General features: G+C 38.8%; 1 long non-coding RNA gene across 4 annotated transcripts in view; it reads left to right on the plus strand.

Annotated features, from left to right (window-relative positions):
- The first annotated feature begins 13,542 nt into the window (after window positions 1–13,542).
- The window catches only part of LOC144312207 (uncharacterized), a 28,011-nt gene continuing 24,929 nt past the window's right edge, over window positions 13,543–16,624 (plus strand). The window contains exon 1 of one of the 4 annotated variants that reach the window (XR_013377661.1): window positions 13,543–13,968. This is a non-coding gene — a long non-coding RNA (uncharacterized LOC144312207). The remainder of the gene's footprint in view (window positions 13,969–16,624) is intronic. The other 3 variants (XR_013377663.1, XR_013377662.1, XR_013377660.1) reach the window with 3 other exon arrangements.

Here is a 16,624-nt window from a genome sequence, read left to right on the forward strand (position 1 = left end):
AGAGTGATTCATCATCAGTTTTACATCTTTTTGAAGAGTTGAAAATTGGCATCCCATGACAACAAACTATCTTTTTTTTTTTAGTGGACTGAGCATTAGAAAAAAATCACCAACCCTTTTTTCAGTGGAAATATGATTTCCAAAGTTGCACAGCTGGAACACATCAATCAACTGAAAAGGTTTCTGCTTCCCTGACAACTGTTAGCAACAATGAGTCAGATAGAAAACAGATCTGTCTTTCTGTCCAGCTGGAATACATTTATTGAATAATAGATGAGAAGAGCAACAATGTTAGACTTCTTTTGGTATAAGCTTTAAAGCACAATAATAAGAAAATCCCAATTGGATATTGCAATATGAATATCACAGAATAGTATTTGAAGAGAATTAGTCTCTATTTTTAAAAATGCAAATGAAAACATGAGCTTGATCATTTGCAGCATTCTAAAATTAATCCATTAGCTGAAGTACTATGCTGAAGGTCAGACGAGCCCGGAAGTCTGGCCATGATTTGTATCCTGGTAATTCCCAAATGACCAGGAAGGAAGGAGCTGTGGCCTGTGGCCTTGAGGAGGCTCAGTTCAGAGCTTGGCCTGGCTGCAGCTTTCCAGCCGGCTCTGCAGGCTCTTCTGTTTCATGCCCTGGGGCAAGCCAGGTCAGGACCGCTGTGTTTCATCACCACACATGCTGTCCTATTGCAGCCCTTGTGCTGTTTATCTCGACACTGTTCCCATGTTCAATTCTGACAGAGCCTTCCGGTGCGTTCAGTGTCTGTGTCTGTTGATATAGACTTTCACACCATGCAAACATCACAAAAATCTCTTTTCAAAAACAAGGCCTCCTAGGCCATCAGGTGAATTCACTCAAACAGCAAATTGGCTTTCACATTTTGTGTAAACAAAGAAGTCCTTTGGGTGCTGATGCTACACATGTGGCATAATTTTTCTATTTTCATCTCTTAGTTTGAAAGAATAAAATCTCATCCTTCAGACATTCCCATAGAAACAATGGAAGAGAATCTTGCAGGGAATAGTCATAAGGTCAGAGAGCTGACCACCTGAGTGAGCCCTGCGTGAGCTCCGGATCACAATCCTCCCTGTGCACCTAACCCACTGTGTGCTGTCAGCAAGGCTTCTACCCTCTCTGGCCCCATAAAAAGAATGGATTAAACTCAGACATTCTCTTAGGTCCTTTCTGACTCTATTTTTTCTTTTAACTCAGCTAAAATTGGTCTCTATATAACACAATTAATTCTTTCTCATTAGTAGGCAAAATCATTATTAAATGGGAAATTAGCTCTTGGTTACTCATTCAAGGGAAATAATCAGAATTCTAGCAAATAGCATTTGATTTATCTTTATGCATTTAAGATTTTGGCTTTGGGAGTCAATTCCCAAAACGCAGAATGAAAGAACTTAAAACAAGAAGCAGCCAAAACCTTTCTGGCCAAGAAATTGCCTCGGCAGCATCTTGGTTTCTCAAGTCACTTTTGAGAAGTGATGTTACCCTGAGCTGTGTTCTGGCAAATCTGATTGAATAAATGTCTTTTATGGCCTAACTGTGTCCTCTGGCTTCATCTATTATCTGTTCTAGAAAAAGCCATTAAGTCAATAAAAAGAAATTGTGGGATGTTTTCCTGCAGAGAACAAGTATTCTTCAGGACAAATACTGACCCTACTGGAAGTTTCAATGTAGCAGTTATAGAAATCAAAGTCAAGGTCATGCTGATCATTAGCAGAGTAAATTGTGTCCTGGGTGGTCACTACTGGCCCAGTGAAGACTCTCCAGATAAAATCTCTCTCCCTGACCCTCACCCAGCCTCAAACTGCAATAGGAAATATGGCCTTTAAATCCACAAGCATTCTATTTTAAAATGTAAATTTTCTTAATAAGTAAATAAATAAAATTGAAATGTAAATTTTCTGTTAGGATGTCAGAGAGGAAGAGAAGAGCCAAAGGGAGCTTTGTCCTCTTTGTTGGCTTTGTCAGGAATGGTGACAGGGTGGTGCTCAGCACCTGGAAAATTCTCTTGCGGATGCCAATGAACAGGAAAAAAAAACCTTCTAAGACAAACCTCCCCACATTTTGGGTTTCATTTCTTTCTCAACAATCTTAACTTTTTTTTTTTTTTTTTTTTTTTTAATTTCAAGCCATCTTCTACATATTGGGGAAACAGGCAAAGTATAAAATAAAACTATCAACCAGGGGTTGGTGTTGGCTGCAGCTGAAAGACTGTGGCTCTTTTTTAACCTTGAAAGGAAAAGCCTCCATCCTTCCTCGTTCGACAAGATCCTGTAGCTACAAAAGCTTGTTAAGGCCCAAACTTAGAATTTCTTCTCCACTTTTCCCAGCAGATGTGCCTCTAAACAAGCCAACACAACAGCTCTTTTTCGGTGGAGCTACCATCTGTCCAGACTCTGCCTTGGGAAGACCTAACTGTAGGCAGGGTAACAGGAGGCTCAGTCCTTCCAAGATAGGATCCCCTGTGAGCGCCACCCAGCGGGAAGCCTGCTCTTGCCATGGAGAAGCCCTGGGGATTCTGCAGTGTGAGGAGGAGCAGCAGCACACTGGTTTTCTCCCCTTTCAGAGATGCTTCACTTGGGGGAACCATTGCTCAAGCACATTAGGCAGACGGAAACCGTGGCTGCGTTGTAACCAGCCATGTAACCCAGCCTCATCCCATGCAGTGTTAGTGGTTGCCCCACCTCCTGCTCCCTTGTAGAATCACATGGTGCTTCTCCAAGGGGTGGCTTTGGTTTGGAGAAGTTAATTTCAGAGACTGGTAGGAAGGGAGCCAACTGGCAGCACAGTCCCTCCTCAGAGCTGTCCAGGCTCACGTCCCTGTGAACACTGCAGGTTTTTAGCATGGGGCAGCAAGATCCATCACTTGTATGGATTCCAGTGTATGAACTCTGCTGTATGTTCATATCAATCCATCTTCTCCATGAAGCTTTCCTGACCTCTGAAACCCACATCATTCTCAACATGACTGACTTCCTTCAACTTCTTAGGCTTCGGTTGTTTATCTCACCTACCAACTCAAGCTCTTTAGTGTGGCTTTCTGGGGGACCCGAGTGGGAGATAATCCTGAGGTGGTGTGGGGCTTAGTAGGAAAGAGTGCCATGGTTGAGTGGCAATGTCTACCCTAGTTCTGAGACCAGAAACAAGCGCAGTGATATTCCCAAAACGTTTTCCAGCAGTGCCTTGCTTATGTTCTTATTTACCTTTCATTCCCAGTGGGAATATGAAACTCTACACCATGTCTTCTGCTTCTCCTAAATTTTCCCCCAGTGCCCCGCACAATGCTAGATACACTTATTTACCTAGTTTGAACTATTATCACAAACTTTCAGCAGTTCTGGAAGCACTGGGGCAGTCTGCAAGGCCATCTTATAAGTTTGCTACAGTCTCTGTAATCACCTTGGAACCTCTTGAGTTGCATATCCTCCCTGTCTCTTACTCTCTCCGTCTTGTACCTCTCTGTGTCAGTAGGTGACTGGGGTGATCAAATGATACACTGGAGAACGTCACCCTATGGTATATAATCAAGTGCTAAATTACGTGGCACAGACCGCAGGAATTCAGAGAGGATGAACATCAACATGTAGACACTCCTGGTTTGAAAAAAAAAAAAAAAAGACACTCTTGGTTTGTGAGTGGGTTCTCTCATTCCACAAATATTTGTGAGCTACATACTTGGCAGTTGCTGGGAAATGATGGTGAGCAGAACTGGCAGGGTCTCTGTCCTTGTGGCATTTCCAGGCTCTTTCACTCACAGGTGTGTGTTCATAGTTACCCAGTGTCCAAAGAACAGGTCTTGGATCCAGCTGGAACCACTTAAGGTCTGGAAGTTTAGTGGCCATTTCCCAAAAAACCATCTACCACACAGTTGGAAATCACTGTTTTGATTTTTTCCCACCATAAATTAGTTTTTCCTATGCTAGAATTTCATATAAATGGAATCATATATTTTGTGCTGTCTTGTGTGAAGCTTCTATAACTCAGCATGATCCATTTGAGGTTTGTCCATATTGTTGCATGCTGTAGGAGTTTGCTCCCTTGTATTGCTTAGTGGCATTCCATCACATCGATGTGCCATTTTGCTTCTCCATTCTGCTCTTCACAAACATCTGGGCGATTGCCATTGCCTCTGCCTGCTCCTGCGGGCTTTCTCCCGCAATAAAGAGAATGGTCACTGGAGTCAAACTGACAAAGTTTAGAGCTACTTGCTGAGTAACACTGAGCAAGTGGTTCGGCCTCTCTGATTCTCAGCTTGCTCCCTGCAGAAGTATTAGTGATAATACCTTGGAGCAGAAAATGGCTCTAAGACCAGGATCTGGAACATAGCCAGTGCTTTATTTTTTATTTTACTTTATTTTATTATTTATTTATTTTTTTAATGATTGTTGCATTAGTTTCCTAAAGCTGCTATCACAAAGTATCACAAACTTGCCGGCTTAAAACAACAGAAATGTATTTTCTCACAGTTCTGAAGCCTGGCAGTCTAAAATCAAGATGCCAAGGAGAGCCATGCTCTCAGCCTCCAGAGAAGAATCTGTTCTATGCCTTGCTTTTAGCTCTGATGTTGCCAGTAAACGCTGGAGCTCCTTGGCCTGAGGATGGCATCACTCGAATTTCTGCCTCCATCTTCACATGGCATTCTTCCCCGTATCTCATGTCTCTGTGTCTCTTCTTTTCTTAGAAGGACACCATTAATATTGGATTAAGTGCTCACCCTACTCCAGTATAAGCTCATTTTAACTAATTACATCTGCAACAACCCTATTTCCAAATAAAGTCACATTCTGAGGGTCCAGGAGGGACATGAATTTGAAGAGTGAAGGACTATCCAATCCACTGGAACTTTCTCCTCAACTAAGTTATAAAATCACTTATCTGAAAGGTTGTGTCTTATACAATATTGGTCTGCATCCCTTGCACACACTCAGTGGTCAATAAATGTTTGATAAAGCAGAAATTGATAGAGATGATGGATTTGAACTGTACTCTGAAGATAGATAAGAAGAAAAGATAGTATGGCAGGATATGGCATAGATTTTTAGCTTCACTCATACTGTATCTTTCTGGAAGCTTTGAAGTCAGAGACTAATACACTTCCACAAGAAATTAGCATTTTTATATAACTAATCAGAGATCCATGTTGTTTCATCTAGATTTGATTAAAAATAAAGTTAGAAAAAGATTGGAAATGATTTTCATATTTTATCTCAGCTGTAGTTAACACATTTCTTTAATATTTGTTCTCAAATACAACAGTGTTATGACATTCTACTAGACCTGGCAAATTCTTCCTAGGAGTCCGAGACTACTGAACTATGCAAACACTTCCTCACAGAATCATTAACTTCACAGTTATTTAGCTAAGAAGGGGGGAAAAATCAAGTTTATCCTTCCTTTCTCCCTCCCTGATCATCTTGGTGGCTGCTCTTGGCAGGTGGCCAAAGACCAAGAGAGCCTAAGGCAGGAGGATGGTGGCCACAAAGATGAGGAAAAAGTCACTGATGTCATCAATTCTAGGCTCCAATTCATTATAAAAAGTGGAAAGTGCATGCTGAGGTCAGACCCTGAAAATGATCAGATTTGACAAAGCAAAACCAGCCATTCTAGCCAACAACCACCCAGCCTTGAGGAAGTGGTATCCATCATGACAGTGGCAATAATATGGAATTGGGCACAGCTTATGGAAAATACTACAGACTCTACATGCCGTCTGTCATTGATCCAGGTGACTCTGGCATCATTAGAAGTATGCCAGAACAGACTGGGGAAAAGTAAATCACACTGGCCAGAACTTGTTTTAAAAAAAATCAAATTTAAATTCTTTGTTTATACAAGCATAGGTATTAATAAGGACCATGTCTATTCTAATTTCCTTTGTATCTTCTACATTGTTTACATAACTTGCTTTCATGGCCTCCAATTCCATAGGAATAGTTTGTCAAGCATCAGAAATCACTATTAGCTATAAATTAGAAAATAATCTTTAGTGTTATTATTTACAATGGCCAAAGGATAGGAATATGAAGTCTGCCTGATTTCTTGTGATCTTCAAGCACTTTTTAAGATGAAAAGATACAAAAGTTTCCCAATTGCTATACTTCAAAGATGCTGAAATATTAAGTAGGCTCAAAAAGTAATTACTATTTTCTCATTGACAGTTTTCTATTTACTTCTGCAAGCAACCGTGTGTAGGAATTCACATTCCCCCCCCCAAAGAAATCAATAAAAGTGCTTTCATTTTGAATGTAAACAAGATAAAACTAAAAGCTATGTTTAATTTTTTTCTGAACTCACTACAGTTCTAAAGCAGTTCAACTCCACTAAAATTATTGCTTGAAGTTTTGCCCAAGTATTGAAAGCAATTCTCATATCCTATAAAAGACAATAGTAGGGACAACCACAAAGATAATCAAAAAGCTAATTGCTTACATAATGAGGAATAAATCCCCAAAGGGGCTGCCTATACCCCAAATATGACCCATACACACTTTTCCACCTTTCCTGAATTTTCTCTACTATGATCTAGTTTTAAGTTCCTAAAGCTTGGTTTCAAATTCAAACCTTTTCTGAGAGAGATAACTAAAAAACACACTTGCCTAGTCAAATGCATGATATTAGATCATGCCTGGGTGGGGCCTTGAGAAATTGTGACCCTGCACAGGTACATTTTCACAAGTATGAGAACTATATTTGCAACACAACTTGAGTCTTTCCTTTTTTATATGTCTTCACAATAACCCAAGAGAAGATGGTTTTTTTTTTTTTTTTTTGAGAAGATGTCTTTAACTGAGGTTAAATTCATATAACATAAAATTAAGTATTTTAAACTACATAATTTAGCTCGCTTAGTACAGTCAGTGTTGTACAATTCTCACCTCTACTAGTTCCAAAGCATTCTCATCACTCCAAAATAAAACCTCTTACCCATTAAGCAGGTACTCCCTACTCTCCCCTCCTGCCAGCCTTGGAAACCACCAATCTGCATTCTATCTCTATTGATTTACCTTTCCTTGTGTGTGTTTTGTTTTTATTGAAGTTCAATTTGATTTACTTTTCCTATATGTTTCATATAAATGGAATCATGCAATTCATGGTCTTTCTGTGTTTGACTTCCTTCACTTAGCATAATGTCTTTGAAGTTCACCCATGTGGTAGCTTATTGGCACTTAATTCCTCTTTATGACCAAATAATACTCCATTATATGGATTCACCATATTTTGTTCATCCATTCATCTATTGATGAAAATTTGGGCTTTTCCACCTTTTTGCTATTGTAAATAATGCTGCTATAAATACACATGCACAAATATTTGTCAGAACAGCCTGTTTTCAATTCTTTGAAGTATATACCTAGAAGTGGAATTGCTGGGTCATATGGGTAATTCTGTGCTTAACTTTTGAGGAATCACCAAACTGTTTTTCACACCAGGTGAACCATTTTTCACTTCCTACAGCAATGTATAATGATACCAATTTTATCACCTCTTCCCCAAAACTTGCTACTTTCTGCATTTTTAGCTTGTTTTTATTGTAGCCATTCTCATGAGTGTGAAATGGCATCTCAGTATGGTTTTCATTTGCATTCCCCTAATGACTAATGATGTTGAGTGTCAGATGTTTTCAGCCCATGCTACAAAGCTGCAATGCCTCTGTAAAAACCTATATGATGCCCTAAGCATTTATGGTTATGAAAGGACAGCCAGGTAATAAGTATGTGCTCTTGATTATTAAATATCCTTTAGGATCTTTTCTAGTTATGTAAATATTTCAAAGTGTATTTTTAAGAGTTAGAATTCACATAGTACCCTTTAGTAGAACAGTATATATTATATATAGTTGTATGTGCTTAATTATATATATAAAATTATTTTTATTGTTGATTTAATACTTAATCTCAACAAATCTTCTTTCTTTCATGGATGACAATATTGAAATATGCTATGAATACACAGTGGTGGGACTATTCTAGTCCATGTTCTCCTAGTGTGCTTCATCATGGAAACAATTTTGGTAACTTCCCATCAACCCTGCTGGTTGGCTTGGTTCATCTTTTTATCTACAAAGGAAGGTCACATCTCCTAACTAAGGGTTCCTTTCAGGATGGTGAAAGCCTAGAGGTAGGAGATATTGAACAGTTACCAGAGGCTTCCATATCCAATTCTATGATTTGTAGCACATGAAACTGCCAATATTGTTTATAACTTTCATAGGGTTTAACCTAAAATTTCCATTTTTTGATGAAACTTCTGGAAACACTTAGGCTTTGCTTTCTGAGCTCTTTTCCATTTGTAATTTTCTGCTTCATTTGTAACTTGAATAAGTCAGTTAGTTCCTAACATGTGATTCAAGATTTAAGGATGTAGTCTCTAAATAAAAATTATTTTCTCATACTCAGGCAGTAATTTGAATTTCTAAACAAACTCGATATAGCTATCTTATAAATAAATAAGGAAGGGACTCATGTTTAAAATTACATTGGCATAACTAAATTTTAGCTTGTCATTAAAATGTTCTAAATAATTTAATAAATAAAAACATAAAAGTAATGCAACATGGGTTGTATACATCCATACATACATTAAATAGCAAATTTATTTCCTAGCTCTGCCCCATTGAGAGGACCTATAAACAGTGACATCCCAATAGTAATGATTTAATTTAGTGCCTGGATCTTGGTTTCTTTTTTTTTTTTTAATTAATTTATTTATTTATTTATGATAGTCACAGAGAGAGAGAGAGAGGCAGAGACACAGGCAGAGGGAGAAGCAGGCTCCATGCACCGGGAGCCCGACTTGGGATTCGATCCCGGGTCTCCAGGATCGCGCCCTGGACCAAAGGCAGGCGCCAAACAACTGCGCCACCCAGGGATCCCTGGATCTTGGTTTCTAAATATAATTATCCAGTAAAAAGATCCAGGGATCTTTGGAGCAATAATTGATTTCAGGGCAGGATCAGCAACGATATAAAAAATGAGCCTGGACTTCTATGTTCATTACAGCGTTATTTATCATGGCCAAGATATGGAAGCAATCCAAGTGTCCATAAATAGATGAAAAAGTAAAGAAGTGGCATACATAATAGAATATATATGTGATGCATATAAGTATATATATATATATATACACATACATACATACATATAGAATGGAATATTACTCAGCCATGAAAAATGATTATATCCTACCTTTTGCAACAATATGGAGAGACCTAGAGGGCATTTTGCAAAGTGAAATAAGGCAGAGAAAGGCAAATACTATATGATTTCACTTACATCTAATAGAGTTTAAATAGCAATGACTGTGGACGTGCCTAGGTGGCTCAGTTCATTAAGCATCCGACTCTTAATTTCAGCTCAGGTCATGATCTCAGGGTCATGAGATACAGTCCATGCTAGATATGGAACCCGCTCAAGATTCCCTCTCTCCCTGCCTCTGCCTTTCTCCCCTCCTCCCTCTGCTCATGCTCTCTCTCTCTCTCAAAAATAAAGAAAGAAAGAAAGAAAGAAAGAAAGAAAGAAAGAAAGAAAGAAAGAAATATCAATCACGATCAATCAAAAAAAAATATTAATCGCTATGAATCACTATACTGTATACTTGAAACTAATGTAACATGTGTAAACAATACTTCAATTAAAAAAAAATGACCCTGGAACATTCTGTGATATGAAAAATTAAGGAAGCACTCACAAGAAAGGATGAAGATCCAATGAAAGTCACAGGAGTTCCCAACAGCCAAATCTTGAATAATTTGGACAAAATGAATAATGATAATGTTGGATTAAGACACAAATAATAAACTAAATGATTATGGTTCCATACTGATATTTAAAAATAGCTGAATAATGAGAAAGAAGGAACTATTGTTCCTTACAGAAGAATTTCAGTTAATAAATGTAGAAAACATGAAGAAAATAGAATATCACCATTAGAAACCCGCTGTAATAATTGCTACAGGCTCAATCTACTAAAAGCTACTAAAATTAGTGGGCAAAAGTTTAAAAAGAAATAGAGTATTTGCATGGCCTCAATATATCTCCTTCAAAATAAATATTAATTACAAAAAAGAAAATAGTAACTCTACAGTGAAGAAATCTGGTAAATGCCACCTAAGCCAACAGTCAAGTTTACCACCACTAGGAACAAGACTTATTGACATTGTATACCCTCTTGAGATATAATGCACTGAGAATTATTAACAATATTGAATCTTTCAATACATAAACATGACATATTTTCCCCAGCTAACTAGGTCGTTTAATTTTTCTCAGCAATTTTTTTTAATTTGCAGTGCATAGGTCTTGCACATCTTATGTCAAATTTATTCCTAAGTATTTATATTTTTTGATATTATTATAAATGATATTGTTATTTTCAACTGTTCATTGCTAGTATACAAAAATATGACTATCTTTTGTATATTGACATTATATCTTACAACTTTGTTAAACTCATTTATTATAGCAAGCCTTTGGTGGACTACATAGAATTTTCTACATAGACAATCATGTCATCTGCATGTATAGAACAATTTACTTTTTCTTTTCCAATATGTTTGCCTTCAATTTCTTTCCTTTCCAAACAGCTTTGCTCTGTTTGAAATACCAAAATGTATGAGGTATTGTAGGTCAGGTAGACATCACTAAAGATACATAGGCCTGAATCCTTTTTTAAGGAGCCACTTAGGAGTCTCAGTATAGAAAGGAATCAGAGTAACAACAGGATATGAGGTAAAGGTGAATAGCTGAAGCAGGAGCTGGGAGTATGGAGATTAGGAGCTGAATCAGGGCCACACCTCTCACACCAAGGAATGGATACTGGAGAGGCTTCCTTTTGGATGCCTCTTACCCCACAAGACATAGGAACAGTGGTCAGGCAGTCAGTGTTGACCAGACAAGCATCAACAAACAACAGAGAGAACATAACCAGTCAGTTAAATAGGAGACTCTTGTCCTCTTTTGCCTGCTTCCCTTTTCTAACACAATGAAGGGTTAGAGCCTAGAAGAAGGAGAAGAGGAGGCTAAATGAGCTCATTCTGTCCCCCAGTGTGAGGGTGGGAATAAAAGATTAGGTAATACTTAACCTCCACCCCCAACACAAACATACATACTACAGTCACTATGATAAGGAACTATGATAAGGACAAGTTTTTGAATCAGATATGAGATTAGAACTTCAAACAAATCAGACTTTTAAAAATCAATTACCAGGAAATTATGATTTCTTTCCCTAAGATGCTGTTAAGAGATCTGCTATCCAGGAGGGAAGGGATATTTAACATAAATCAATGGTGAGGGGTGGGGATAGGGGTTAAGTATAACAATAGAAAACTGAGATAGGTCAATAAACCAGATATATTTGGTTTAAAGAGATCTCTGTGCTCTGAATTTTTCTGGATTAAACCAGTTTTTAAAAAATCCTCTTATTTGATGCCAGAATGTCAACAGTGTTGTAGTGGATCCCATGACCTGGGACCCTTTGAACTGGGTGGAGGGAAGCATCTGCAAGTTCTCAAAGCAAGTGGTCCAATAGAATAAGAAGATTCATTTAAAATGTATTTATTGGGCCTCCATTTCCTTGATAGTAAAGTGAAAAAGAGTGCACTAAATTTCCTTTAATCGTCTTATCTCTACTTTCTTTGCTTTTTCAAAATGGCTAATTCATAGTCTCCTGTTGCTTCTAAAAAGTTCAGATTTATGTAAAAAAAAAAAAAATATATATATATATATATATCTTCATTCCTCAAATAGGTCATACCTGTGCATGCCTATGAACTTTCATAGGCTCCTTTAGCCTGGAATGCCTCTTCTCTGTGGAGGCCGAGAAAAATTAAGGCCATTTCACCTCAAGTTTAGCATTAGCACAAGTACAGCCATACTAGGCCCCTGGGAATAAGAGCTGAACTTTACAGGAAAAACTGCAGAATGTCCTTGGCAGAGAATCCCATATCAGAAAGACAACAGAGCCCACACCCGTGGTAGAAAGTCCCATATTAGAATGAGAACAGAGCTCAATGCCCTTGAAAGCCCCATATCAGAATGTAAACAGAACTTGAGAAATTCCTCCACCCCTTCTGAAAATCCCCTAGACCAGCCTATAAAAAATCCAGCTGTAACCCACTTCGGGGTCCAAGTCCCTGCTCCGCTGTGTCGGGTATACTTGGACCCAAGCTCGGATTCGCACTCTTGGGCACAACATTCTCCACTTACCATCTGGAAAATATACCCTCGTCCCTCAAGATCAGCTTCTTGAATCCCTTTCTCTCACTGCCCAGGTGAAAATGACTGCCTGCTCTTCTCTGACTCTCACTGCTCTCAATTTATTCCTCCATGGTAAAGATCTTTAAAAAAGAGGAAGTTGTGGGGGAGGTGGATATTGAGTTGTGTCAGCTGTCTTCTCCCTAAACCACTTTTCTTTTAAGGAGAAAACTCAGCTTCTGGCCAGCTTCCAAGCAAGTCTTCATGAAAAAACAAAAAACAAAACAAAACAAAAAACTGGGTAATGGAAGAACAAGAAAAGTGAAATCAATCAGAAAGGCTAAACCAATATACAAATAAAGAGATGAGCCTGAGAGAGCATGGAGAGCAGCAAGAAAAACTGCATCGACAAGTTCATGGGAGCTTGCGGTGAAAGGACAAATGGTGCTGGCCTAGTGTGGAAAGGGCACCTCTGTGCCCCTGCAGCTACTGCAGTGTGGGGATTGTGAAGAGGGGAAAAGAAGCAGGTGTTCTGTTATGCTGTGTAAATGGATTGCCTTTGGCATTTTTAAAGAAACTTCCATAGAGTTTAAATTGTTTTTCAGTCTTTCTACATTCAAGCTACTGTATGAATATGATCATGTAGTGAGGCTGGGGCTTTGCCCTAAGTGGCATCTGTCGTGTAAGTCTTAGCAACTTGTAATTATATCTTCACATCTGTTTTCTCCTCTCACTCATTCACTCCCCTGCCCCTACCCCAGATTCTCCTGGAGAGCAAGGACTGTGCCTTATTTATTCATTTCCCTTGCCCTTATGAATAAAGGATTCATCTAGAAAAGGAGACTTTCTCTGGATCTCTACATACAGTTCCCATGTGAGTTCTAGAGTCATACAAATGGATATATATGGAAGGCTTCAGAGCTCTGAGGTCTCACATAGGTTGGGTTCCAATCCCAGCTCTGCCACCCACTCTAGCTTTGGGACCTCAAACTCCCCAAGCCTCAGTTCTCTCAACTGTAAAACGGGTGACAATGAGTTTTATGAGGATTAAGCAAAATAACACAGGTTAAATATTAAGTACAACACCCAACACAGGCACAGGTATACATTATAAAGAGAGAGATATAGATCTCAACATAGCATATCTGAATATATTCAAACATACAGATATATTCAGCTTCCACTCCCAATCTTCCCTTAGAAATATCCTTATCTCTTAGGTACATATATATTAAATCTGGTATTTTCTAAAAAGGAAGAAAAACATCAATAGTAACACTATTACAATTATTATAAGTATGTTTAATTGACTGAAAGAGAACTTTAAGTACATGAAACCTGAATGTATACATCACTTTAAACTGTTAACCTAACTCGTTTTGCATCACATATATCTGTCAGGCAAAGGTTAATAGAGAGTTTATGAAATTCGGAATGCAATTAAGTCTCACAAGAATCTCAGTTGGAGGCCATTCCAGTTTCTATGGCAACCAAAGGGCTCAGGCAAAATGTGGGGGGAGGGGAGTTAATTCAAAGGCAAGATAAGCACATAAATATAGCTCTTGTCTACCTTTTCTTTCCAGCTCCAACAAGCATTTTTTGATGCATGTAAAGTGTTATACAGAGGAAAATATAAATCAGATTGATTTTTCATCTCCTAGAATTAAATATACGTTTGCAAAATGTTTAAAGGTGATTCCAGTTTTTAAATATATATCACTTCTCTGAATATCCAGTTTATGAAGCGTGTCAGGTATGAATCTCAAATTCCTCAGGGAGGCGGGGGGGGGGGGGGGGGGGGGGAGGGAGGGGATAGAAGAGGAGATTAAAAGAACAAAACAGGATGTCCGGGGTGATCAGAATACACTGTGAATAACCTCAACACCAGCTAATTGGGTTTTACTAATGATCTCAGAAGTTGCAATCAGGTTAAGGAGAAAATATGGTCACAAGCTGGCTTGGTTTTCCTGTTATGAATTTCACAACATCATTGAATTAAAGGAGACTGCAGTGATCACCTGATCAAAAACCTTCATATTATCACCAAAAATACTTACATGAAGAATTTAACTTAGCTCCCTCAGCACAGCCTAGGCTGGTATCTGAGACCCTTGACTACAGCTCACTCTGCGTTCTACACACCACTTTCTTCTTCACTTTTACAAACAAAATTTAGGAAGGGGGCGGGGGGAGGGGGGGATCCCTGCCTGGGTGGCTCAGCGGTTTAGCGCCACCTTCAGCCCAGGGCGTGATCCTGGAGTCCCAGGATCCTGGAGTCCCCCCTGCGTGGAGCCTGCTTCTCCCTCTGCCTGTGTCTCTGCCTCTCTCTCTCTGTCTCTCATGAGTAATAAATAAGACCTTTAAAAAAAAATTAGGAACGTTATTAAACCATTTTCCTTCCCAAATAGTTTCCAACTGCTGAAATCCCCAAATCTAGATTGTTGCTGATGGTCTGATTTGTTTTGTAAAACCGGATGGATCTTGTGTTTTATACATTCTACCTAAGCTTTTCATTTGGTTCACATTTGACAAGCAACTTCAGATTTACCATTAACTTCACTTTATGGAAGTTCTGCAGTCTTTACACTGACAATTCAGCTGCTCCAAGTTCGTTGGAAGCAGTTTGCACCTGGATATGTCCTGTACAGCCTTATGCAAGAAGAGACTGAAAGACAAAAGAGGCTGGAGAGATTCACATAAGAGCCATCAGATGTTAATAAAAATAGACATCATTGTCCCAAATCCAAATCTGGGAGGGGAAATCTTGCAAGTGGACATTTTCCCCATGATTTAAAAACTGTGTTTGTGCTGCATTTGGTGTGGTGGTCGGAGAATCTCAAGACTTTTTTTTTTTTTTTTTTTTTTTTTAATTTTTTTTTTAATTTTTATTTATTTATGATAGTCACAGAGAGAGAGAGAGGCGCAGAGACACAGGCAGAGGGAGAAGCAGGCTCCATGCACCGGGAGCCCGACGTGGGATTCGATCCCGGGTCTCCAGGATCGCGCCCTGGGCCAAAGGCAGGGGCCAAACCGCTGCGCCACCCAGGGATCCCTAGAATCTCAAGACTTTCATAAAGAAGAGTGAGTTGCAGAAAGAAAGATCCATCTGTGGTCAGAGTAAAAATTCCAGGCTCATTTGTCTGGACCCCATCTCAGGAATCTCTCCCCACTGTGTAGTAGTTGATTAGCCCTGGCGAGACTGGGCTAGCTTGAAAAGCTTCTGCTCTCTGCAGAAATGGGGGCTTTTGTTAGTGCCAACATCACAAAATGTTTGAGATTGCTATGGCAGTTGGTTGGGATGAACTAAGCCACACCCTATTTAAGAGTCAAGAACACAGAGCTAAAGGCTCTTGAGAAACTCAGGAAAACCATATTGCATAACCTCAAACCTTCTAGTCCAGGTAGTTGGACTAGAATCTAACTCTCCATTTCTAACGACTGAAAAAAGATATCAAAGTACAGATAGAATGCTGTACTTACCTCTACAAACCACATCCTCTCTAAACTTCTGTCTTCTCATTTATAAAATGGAGATAGCCCCAGCCAGCCTACCTCATAATGTTATTATGTGGATAAAATGAAATCATGATCAGAAATTTTGATTTATTTATTTATCTCACATCCTACATAAGTGTCTGTATTTCCTCTATTGCCACCTTCATCCATTATTATAAATTAGTTAATAAATTGGTTAATATTCTTCCTATTATTCAACATACTTTATAAATTTTATTTTAAGAGTTTATCTGAGTGGGATGGCTGGGTGGCTCAGTGGTTGAGCACCTGGCTTCCCTTCAGGGTGTGATCCTGGGATCCAGGATCAAGTACCATAGCAGGCTCCTTGCAGGAAGCCTGCTTTCCCCTCTGCCTCAGTCTCTGTCTCTGTCTCTGTCTCTGTCTCTGTCTCTCTCTCATGAATAAATAAATAAAAATCTTTAATTTAAAAAAAAAAAAAGTGTTTATCTGAGCAAAAATTGATTCAACTCAGAAGTACCAGAAGTGGTTAGGACTGTTCCACCAACAGGAGCTCGGAGAAAGACTTTTATACAGAAAAAACAAAAGCAAAGTAAGACAATTACTGGTGGCTATAGCTTAAAGCCTAGTTGGCTGTTTGTGATTGGTTGTCCTTAGTGTTCTGATTTTATAAACTTGAGGCATTTACCAGCTTAGATTTTGGTTTGCTTCCATAGGTTACCACAGCATTAGATCCTCCTCAGTCTGCTGGCCTCCTTGCTTAATTAATTAAATAATTGCCCCCACTTGGTGAGAGATTGACCAACCGTTTGATATTGGCACCACTCTCAATCACCCCCAGAGTTAAGTTGCTCTTGTCTTATTGTAAACTCATAGATCATGTCAGATCTGTGTAGAATTGTTTTTGCTGTTCATGTTGCTGTTCTTCTTATTTC

The sequence above is a fragment of the Canis aureus genome, chromosome 4, assembly GCF_053574225.1.
Source record: "Canis aureus isolate CA01 chromosome 4, VMU_Caureus_v.1.0, whole genome shotgun sequence".
Taxonomy (NCBI): domain Eukaryota; kingdom Metazoa; phylum Chordata; class Mammalia; order Carnivora; family Canidae; genus Canis; species Canis aureus.